The following is a 10951-nucleotide window of genomic DNA, read 5'->3' as shown; positions in this document are numbered from 1 at the left end:
TATATATATATATGTTTGCAACTGTATTATTAAAAGTTACTTCAAAATGCCATTTTAAGTCTTAAAGTACCTTGTATTTTATTTATTCTAAATTTTATATTTCAGTTCACAGAGTCAGTGAGTCTATTTTAATTTACTTTTATTTTGAAAGTTGTAATTGAAATTTTCTAACCCCATTATCAAACTTTTAACAAGTTTAATTTAAATTATTTAGCAGAAAGTTTGAACATGAAATGTGATGTACGCAATGGTTATTATCGGCATTGGCATATGATTTCATGCTCAAATTCCTGCTTTTTTATAGATAATACAGACTTAAGATATAGATTAGAAAACGGAAGGCATATTAGAAAAGGAGAGAGTTTAAGAAAAATCGAAAATTTACGAAACATTACTGCATTTTTTTTTCTTTTAAAAATTCTAAATCTAATTTATTTTTCAATTTATTACGAGTAAAAAATAAACTAAAAAGTAGCTCGTAAGTTATGCGTAGAATTTAAATGATATATTAGGTTGCACGCATTTTTTTTAAAAAAAGTTGTCCAAAATACTAACAATAAATCTTCCATTTAGATATAATGTATATTGAACTAAATACATATTTCTTATTTTAGCTGGGAAATTCGTTACGCATGGTAAGTTCATGGCGCATTTTTTTCTGTTGCAATAGTAAAGTGAAATATAAAAAATTTGCTTACCAGTTTATTGACTATAAAAAATATAAACACATTATGAAAGTATTTTTTGAGTCGCATATAATAAAAAAGAATGAACAAAGGATATTTCTCTTTGTTCGAAAGCTTATTTGATGAAGAACAATAATATATGAGATCGCAGATGTAGATAATGTAGGTACAAGAGATATATGATCGTTTTTCTTCTGTAGAAAAGACATATCATGAATATCAGGAAGGAAAATGAGACAAAAATGATTATTTTATTTAAGTTAGTAATATAATTTGTCATTTTAAATGCAGTTTTAACGATTTTTAATAGCATTTATTTACTTGCACTTATTAAGTTTTACGTAATAAAATTTAAAGATAATGATTTTTTCTAGTTTAATTAAAAAGAGAATATCTTTTTAAAGAAATGAAAAATATGTGTACATTTTGTTTTTGAATAATGCATTTGTTTATGTTAAAATTTCTTATTTTCAGTGCATCACTACAGAATACGTAGTAAGTTCATGTTAAACAATTCAATTCGTATTTATAGTACAGAAAATATTATTTTCATGTTTAACAATTTTATTTCCTGGTAATATATGCGTCCAAACAAAAATTAATTCCTGATAATTAAAAGGGACAAAATTAGTGTCCTAAAAAATATGAGGCACTCTTTTTACAGCTAAGGCATAACACTTATGATGATATTCAATATTATTGTAATCAAATTGTATTAAATATAGACCATGGTTATTTATCGATTTTATTTTACGAAATGACAGTTATATATATCACAAAACTATATACACTTTATTTCCCTAAAAGTAATATTTTTCTCTGAAATACTAAAACGCTCAAACATATTTCTTTCAAATGTCATCCATGCTTCGCACAACGGCTGATGAATGGTTTCATCTCTTACACTGCCATCTTTAAACAATCTCTATTTGTGTTTAAGATTACATTTAGTTCATTTCTCTACATCATTCATCAACAAAAGGGAAGTCGCATATTAGTTAACTAAAATACTCATTATGTATATTGTCTAGAAGACTTTTAAGTTACATGCAAAATATATTTATTTTTATAATAAGTTTTTTATAATAAGTATTTTTCTTTTAGAGTGAGAACTGAGCATTAGGTATTGTATTGATGTTGTTTGCATTGTAAGGAATTAGTCATCATTTTTCACTTCTTCTTAGGCTAGGGTTAGAATGGGGGAAGCTAGTGTGCAAAAGTTGACATCTTGAATAACTCTTTTTATTTTTTATAGAATTTCTTGTGTGAAATATCTTAAATTAGCGACACTGGTGGGTGTGCAGTTCCATGTGCAGATTTATAAGCACACTGTGAATACTTTAGTAGAAATTTGTAAAAAAAAGGTTTTTGAGGTGCAAAAGTAACTTTCAAATTTTTTCTTAACCTATTTTGTTTTCAAAATTAAAACTGAAGGTTTAAATTTTGAAGCATTTACACTGTATAATTCTTAATAATCAGCATTAAGTCTAAAAAAAAATATGTGTCTTCATGAGGCTAGTAGGGACATGCTCCAAGGGAATTTTAGCAACTTTATTTTTTTAATTTAATTTTTTACTCATTATGATATCAAATCGATATAAATAGATTTAAACTTCATATTGAATATAAAAGTTAACAATTTTGTGCCTTTTTTTCAAGAAAAAACAGGTACATTATGTTGGTAAAGTTGCTTTTAGATCTGGAGATTAGGATGTCAATTCTTAAGACAAGAAAAGATGGATATATTTTGATCGGGAATCTATCATTTTTCTGGGGAAAATTTTTTTAAAAATTTTATGAAAAAAATAGATACCAAACTTTAACTTCGGACTGCATCTCTATGTATATTTTAAGTTGAAATTTCATATTTTTGATAAAATAAAAAAAAGGAAATAATTATCAACTGAACTGAAATAAATAATAGATTTCCAATGCATTTATTTGTGTTTAAAATGTCTCTCTTAGCATATTGAAATGATCCATTTGAAAATGGTACTTTAATTAATGTATGTCAACGCCTGTTCTCCAATACGGCTTGGATTGACATTAATTTCATTTAGTATTTAGATGATTTCTGAGTTTTACCAAATGACAACAAAACAAAATAACAAGAATGTTCATACAGAGAGGGGCAAAACATGTAGAGGACCCGTTTTTGAAGAAGAAAAAAACATTTCATTCGAAACTTTTATAGAAACTTCTTAAGCTAAAATATAAACAAGAATGAAATAAAACATCCAAATTATTGATAAAAAGAAAACCTCATAAGTTAAAAATTATACTTAATAAGTTTTTTTTTGTTGACAAATTCGCAAGAAACACGCAACAACAAATTTGTGTTGACACTAGCCCCCGTCTCCCCTATATTATTCGTTTCATGGAAAGCTATACTGTTACTAAACATATTAAATATAATATTTCGAAGTAAAATATCAACTAATAAACATTATAAAAAACATTTTTAAATTTTTCACTATTTTCGCGACTAATGCATGATTTAAGAAAAATTAGTAATTTCTGGAATGAAATACAATAAAATAAATTAAGCATATTCCTCATTGGTGTTTTAAAATATAAACAATACATTTTATTTACATAATACTTTTCCAAACCATGATATTATAAATAATTTTTTTACTAGTTGTATCTCAGACAAAGTTCAGTCTTATCCAGCTCAAATTTTAGTATTTTTAAGACACATTGTATAAAAAAATATGCATTTATAAAAATTTTAAATCACTATTATTAAGCAAAATAATATAATATAAAGAAATAATAGTTTAAAATAAAAAAATTCCCTGCCAAAAAACACCTTTTTAAGGGTAGTTTTATACATAAAACGAAAAATTACAGCAAAATGGGTCCAAAAAATTATAATTGTAGTTACATAATAAAAATAATGGTTTCGTAACTTTTTAATCAATTCTAATTTCATAAATAAAGGTTTTTTTCCTTGAAAATTTTTAGCTGGAAATGGTGGACGTAAGTAAAATATTTTTTAACGATTTTTTCCATAATTTTTTAACTGTCTTATTTTTTTATTGATACTTCAAAAAATTTTTAAAATTTTTTCCTTATTTTTCTGATTTATCCTTACTTTCAAGAATATCATACGAACAGAAAAAAAATGAATATCAGAAATATCTCTTAAATTAATGATTTCGACCAGTATATGAAAGAAGGGGAAATCAAAAAAATCAAAATTTCTGCTACGGAAAATATTGAGAACATATTTAATATATCAAAACTAATTTCAGAAACAAAAGAAAATTACCTAACCATTTTGAGGCCGTTGTTAATGGAAGTGAACCCCAGAATACCATTCAATATGAAGAAAAATATCAGTCACAGAAATATATCAGTAATGATGATTTCTGAATTTTAAGAAATTAATATACTGTGCAGTTATATAAAGATAAATACCATAAAGGCTACAGTAGTCAGGAAACGTGAGAAGAAATGACAAATATAGAGGCACGAACAATGATTTTTTGGAAAACTTAGCAGGATGCGGAAATGTTGGAAGACCTCAGAAACGATGGCGAGAATAAGTTCAGGATCTTAAATTCAAATTCATGAATTGTAAAAGGAAAACTAAGAAAAATAAAACTTGGAGATTTGTAGTTAGGAAAGACAAGATGTTTAATTAGTTGTAGGGATTTTTGATTTGATATAAGTGATAATATAGGTGATTTGATTAATATAGTATAAATTGTAAATGGTTTTGTGAAAAGTGACTTTAATATAAATGATTTGATTAAAAAAATATTCGCAGTTTGGTTTGAATCAATTAAGCAAACAGAATATTTTCGCACATTAGATCAAATTAGCACATATTATTTCATTAAATGTTTAAGCATTTAGGATAAACTTTCTTCAAATAAAAATTTATCCGCAAAATTTATATAATTTTTCGTGACAATACTTTTTTATTAACTTGGTCTCTAATTGCTATTATTAGTGTAACTATACAGAAATCTTAGTGAAAAGTAATATATCTTAATGCAATTATGTATATATCGTAACGTAATTATACAGGAAAAATTATTTTATAGTAATTATATTCATGGCTATAAATAAGACATATTTTACATAACATAGGAAATGATTTTTAACTCAGATTCCTAGCTCTTTTTCAAAATGCCAGTATTAGACTGTTTTTCTCATAAAACACACGCAGGCGATGTTAAAATGAAGAGTTCATTTGATCTAAGGTAAAACAAGAATTAACATATGGCATATGCTACATGATTCGATTCTGAAGCATGATGTTTCTATATCCATCAAAATTCTGTTGACTCCTTCAAAATTCTTTACCTAGTATAAAGTCGATGTAAATAGAATAGATGTAAATAGAGTAGAAGTATTTTTCTAATAAAATAAAAAACTTTGCATGAAAACATAAATTTTCATACCCACAGTGAGGCTGTATGGTATCCGAACGTGAGAATTGTTTAAAAAAAAGAGCTATAAAACAGATTTGATACCACACATACTACTGTTTTCAGTAAAATTTAATAAATCTACTGACAATACCATATTTAAAAGTTCTACAACGAAATCAACACCGATTTTATTAACACAGAACTAAGTTATGTAATTTTAACAAATTAAAACAGAAATAGCAAGAAAATAATAAATGTAGTCACAAGTCAGAAAAATTTAAAAAAAAATTTATTTAGAGGAAAATGATTCGAAAAGGAATTACGGAACGCGCAAGAAACACCGATTAGATTAGCGTGCCAAACTTGTATCATTATGAGATGTAAAGTAAAAACTACCTGAGATGTGAATAAAAAAGTGCAAATAGAAATCTCCTAAAGTTTACAGCTTCGATTGAGTAATATGATATACCCACTGAAATGACTTCAAAAATCACATGAAAATAAGTGACGTGTTATTACTAAATTAATACGGCTAATTTATACGTGTTATTGCTAAATACGGCTACTACTAAAAATACGGCTGACTAAACGTAAAAAAAAGATTGCCAAGAATTTTATGTGTACAAGTTCCATGATTTAGTTGTTAAAATTATAAAAATAAAATATTCATGAAATTGAAAAGACAGAAAGAAACATATTTGAGGAATTTTTCAAAAATACTGTTTTCCTCTATATAAATACATGTTTTTGGAATATTTATTTCACTAGCTTAATAAATTTTTATTTCTTTTTTTTGCTAAAATAAATTAAATTTTAAAGACATAGCATTTTTCTTTAAGATTATACATTATTGAGTAATTAATTCAATCAACAGTTTATAAAAGTATTGTTTTTTTCTGTTAAAAGAAATGTAAAGGTAGTGAGAATCTTAGATATTGTGATAGTGAAATGATGTATGACTAATTATTTGATTAAAACGGTTTTATGCATAATGTATAGATAGTTTAACATTGCATATTTGATATTTGTATGCAGCATTTGGGATAAACATAGTATCTTTGATACATGAACCACTAAATTAGGCACATCTCCTCGAATATATTTTAGATAGATAAATGCAACGAAATACATAGAAAGCAAGGACAGAAACGAAATAAATTGGAAACAATAATTCATTTCCTAGGATAAAATAATTTTTAAGTTTCTTTTACTTTTGACTTTCACACTACATTTTGAAACCAACTTTGGGAATCCGTACAACTTTTTACCGAATACCGGTTGTTTTCTAAGCAAACTACTATTCTTAACAGTTTTGTCTGCCTTGAAATTGTTTTTGGACTTCAGTGTAAGACCCTATTTTTACTGTACTTTTTCTTTATTATGCTGATAATAATTTAAAAATTAAAACAACAAATATTTTGAAACAATTAGACACTGATTAAAACATTTTTAGTGATTCGGTTTTATATAATATGCGTGCACTACTTGTTTAATTAAAAAACGTTTTCTTTTTCATGTATTGAAGAAGCAGGAGGAGGAGGAGGGGGAGGAAAAGGAGGACCTGGTGGTCCAAAAGGGCCATCACCAGGTACTTATATATATATATATTTTTTTTTTAATTGACCGTATATTTAGCAAAACTTATCACTTCCTTTTTAATAAATATGATTCAAATTTCAATTGAAGTTATCACATCGAATTATTATTGCATGTCACAATAATATTTCTTCGTCTATATAAGTTAGAATTGCCTCTGGAGTATATTCTGTTATATTCTAGAATAATTTATAAAAAAAAATTACAATTTAGTAAATTTATTTAAATTCCTAAAAATTTTCATTTTAAATATCACAATGCGTTATATATTTTAATTTTAAATCATAAATATGTTAAAAATTTGTTCCAACATTTAAAAAATGTCTACATCTGAACCTCATTTCAAGATGAACCAAAATATATCGTTTGAAGTTTTTCGAAGCATTTTAATGAATTTAAGAACAATTGTGATTTTCAATCTAACCTAGATTTTTAATACAGATATCATCAAAAGAATTAAAAATAAAATTTAGAATTTAAAAGATTTTAACAGATTAACACATTCAGCCAGCCAGAAAAGAAGGTATTTGTCACCTTAATCATTATCTTAAAGTATGTGCAATGAAAAAAAAAAGATATNAAAATGTTATGTAGTAGCAAAAAATTTGTTATTTTTTATTACTCTTCGTCCTGCGTGCAAAAAGAAAAAAAAAATTGTAATCTTTAGCTGTTGAACAGTCCTCAACATCAGATATGGAAACATTTCCCGACTCTCAGATAATTTTTCCTGAATTTCTGTTAGTCCACTTTTTAAATTTGTCTAACCTGCCATTCGAGCACATAAATGTAATCTCATAACATCGCTTAGCAAATTTATCGACATTTATCCAGATACTGGAGGATTGTGGCTTCTTTGATTCTTTGAATGCTGAACCACTTCAGTAATGCTTCTTCAATATCCTTGTGATCTGCTTTTCTCAACTTTTTTCTGCCATTTAAATTTTTTTCATGAGCAGAAATTGTTAATTGCCTATTTTTCCATATGTTACGAACTGTAGATTTGGATAGTATTTGTAGAATAAACTTATTTTGTTAAGAGTATGTTGATGTTTGCTATTTACCTAAAAAGATTTAAAAAAATTTAATAATAATTTTTGTTTCATTGATACAGGTAAAGGAGGTAAAGGTGGAAAAGCTGGAAAATGTCAAAGTAAGTTAAACATTACACCTAAATTTAAAAATAAAACTCCTCCATTCCCACCGATGATTTAGAAAACACTCCTTGTATGTGCTTTTTACTCACATTGCAAAAAAACTATTGAATTAAAAAATACTAAATTTTGTCTCTTTTTAACTAAATGGTAGCTAAATGGTCGAGAAATATTCAAGTAGAAAATATTTTTGACATTGACATCTTTTTTTCGGCTATATTTTTCCCTTTTATAAAAACTATTCAAAAAATTCACCTTTTAAAAAATTTGGGGAACACCAAACTTTTTATATGCTTTTTCCTCACGGATTTTCAGTTTATCAGTGCACTAAAAATACTATCTTCAGTAGAAATATATTTTTTTTTCAGTCACGTACTCTCATGTCTGAAAATAAGAAACTCAATGGTCGTTTTCAAAATGTTTAAACATGTTTACAATTATTTTTTGTAAGGAAAACAACTTTTTTTTCCTTTTGGAGCTTTTGCAACTAAAAAACAATCGTATTTGACTTGCAGTTTTTTTAACATAAAATTTCCATGCAATTAGATCACATGAAATTAATATTAATATAAATCAATATAAAGATATTTAAACGCTTCCCCCTTCTTTCTTTTGGAACTTACGTGCGTGCCCATGTCTTAATATGTCATGCGCCTACGTGTGTATCATTTTTAGAGATACATTTTTCTCTTTTTTTTTCTCTAAAAGCAGAAGACAAAATTTTCCTTTATAATGATTTTTTAGCATATTTTTACACTGAGGGACCAACATTGTTGTTTATTTTCTAGATGTGTTATAAATATGGCTATAATACATATTCTGAAAGTGGGTTATAATACATATTCTGAAAGTGGATTATAATACATATTCTGAAAGTGGGTTATAATACATATTCTGAAACTGGGTTATAATACATATTCTGAAAGTGGATTATAATACATATTCTGAAAGTGGGTAATAATACATATTCTGAAAGTGGGTTATAATACATATTCTAAAAGATCTAATCAGAAATTTGCATCCAAGATTTAAGATTTCGAATGAAAGGGAATATCACTGCTCATTCTTGGAGCTTTCCATATTATCTCTTACAACGTGATTAAAGTGACGGCTGAAGACCTGAATTTTTTAGTTATTTATCACAGCAAGATATACATATAATTTTTACATATTTTATTACGAATTTTTACATATAAAACATCGATTATTGTGAAATTTATTTTGTTTGAAACAAATATCAATAATAAATTGTAGGCATACAGGATACTCTGTTTCATATTAGCCGTCTTTAAATCATATATTTAGAATTTTGGTTAAAATGAAATGAAAAATAATTAATTTCAAAGTTTGAAAATACTGGATCTAGTTCTTTTTAAAAAAGTCTTTTTAGTTCCTTTTTATGGCATCAAAAGCTAATGAGTAACTAAAATTCTAATGAAATTATCATAAAACAACTTATATTAGAATAAAATTTAGATTAAATTCCCACAAGACAAAAAATGTATAATTGATAATTATTTAATTTCTTATTTCTTCTTACAACAACATCTATTTATTAATCTTTTCTACAACAAAAATGATAAATCAAGTTGTACTTGCTTTTTATAAATTTTGCTTCTAAACTCATCATAAATTTCATCTAAACTATTATTTTGAAGTCGCATAGTTTATTTTTAATACCTTTTCTGCATTTCTAAAAATATGTGCTAAAAACCATCTTAGGAGGAATAATTTTTTGGTTAAATCACATTTTAAAGCTAGAAATTGCTCTCTATATATTATAGAGTAAAATACAATTTTTAACTGCTTTGTTTATTTCACGAAGAAAAAAATGTTAAATTATGGTCCTGTATAATAACAAAATTTCTGATTAAAAAAATTTTAAAAAAACATAAGTCTGACAATAAGACCAAAAAATGCGATACCAAAGAGATTCAGTAAAAATTACCGAGCTTTATAGTGTTCTCAATCCAGAAACATGGAAAGTCTCACCATATACTCATAATTTCGGGAGATTTTTTTTCTCAGTGTTGTATTAAATGTATTTCAAATAAACTGAATTTTAAAATTCGAAAAAGAAAATTTTGTCGGGATTATTCTATCCAACTATGGGTAACTTACAACTTCAGGATTATTATTTTCCAACTATGAAAACCCGTAAAATATAGAGAAACAATATCAATAAAAGGCCTGACTGACCTGTGTAGGGGTTAGGGAACTGCCTTTGCACCAGAAAGGTTCTGGGTTCGAATCTCAGGCAAGGCACGGATGTTCTTTCCTTCCCTGTACTATTTGTCCTTAGTCCTTACTGTGGGAGCAATGTTGGCCCACCTAATATGGTGCCCTGAAAGAGAAGCAAAAAAAACTGGCCTGTAAATGCTTGAATTTACGGATGTTAACACAGGTGGGCATTGGAAAAAAAATATCAAAAAAATTGTTTAAATCTAAGATTATTCGAGAATCTCAAATTGTTATTTGACATGCATTTGCTACAACCCGTCTCTGACCAGAAAATACGATAATTTATACATAATTAATGAACATCAGTTTCTTTCCATAACAAGGCAGAGTGTTTGAAATGACTTTGAAAAAAAATAAAAAAGGTATATTTTTAAAAGAAACTTCATAATTTAAATTTCTTGAAAGAAAAAAATAAGTAAATAGTTAGAAATAATGCATGAAAAGTAATAATATCTGCATGCTAAAGGTGAGTTTTTAGAGCCTTTCTTAAAATAAAATAAAAACAATTCGGGAGAGCTAGTGTGTTTACTTTCAATTTTAAAGAAATAAAATAACAAGAATTTATATTAGAAATAAAATAACAAAAATTTATATTAGAAATAAAATAACAAGAATAGAATTTCTTAATAAATATTCACAATAAATTTAGTCTACATTACAGTTAGTGTTAAAATATTTTAGTTACAGACAATTGTGAAAAAGTTTATTGTATGTTCATTGTATGCATGCACTTAACTGTGCATATAATAAATTTCTGATACAAATTTTATTTTTGATTTAGAGGGTGTAGTTACAGGTGAGTTTATAATGCTCTTTTAATATTAATGTTTACAAATTTATGTATATATATAAAATAAATCTATCTATATGCTTATATATTTATATATATATA

General features: G+C 26.0%; 1 long non-coding RNA gene across 1 annotated transcript in view; it reads left to right on the top strand.

Annotated features, from left to right (window-relative positions):
• Positions 1 to 103: 103 nt before the first annotated feature.
• Positions 104 to 10951, top strand: part of LOC122270498 (uncharacterized) — a 15589-nt gene continuing 4741 nt past the window's right edge. The window contains exons 1-7 of the long non-coding RNA XR_011637320.1: positions 104 to 117; positions 615 to 635; positions 1161 to 1178; positions 3654 to 3668; positions 6600 to 6659; positions 7779 to 7817; positions 10841 to 10855. This is a non-coding gene — a long non-coding RNA (uncharacterized lncRNA). The remainder of the gene's footprint in view (positions 118 to 614; positions 636 to 1160; positions 1179 to 3653; positions 3669 to 6599; positions 6660 to 7778; positions 7818 to 10840; positions 10856 to 10951) is intronic.

The sequence above is a fragment of the Parasteatoda tepidariorum genome, chromosome 7 (assembly GCF_043381705.1).
Source record: "Parasteatoda tepidariorum isolate YZ-2023 chromosome 7, CAS_Ptep_4.0, whole genome shotgun sequence".
Lineage (NCBI taxonomy): Eukaryota > Metazoa > Arthropoda > Arachnida > Araneae > Theridiidae > Parasteatoda > Parasteatoda tepidariorum.
The sequence above is the reverse complement of the archived record's forward strand: the minus strand, read 5'-3'. Positions and strand labels throughout refer to the sequence as shown.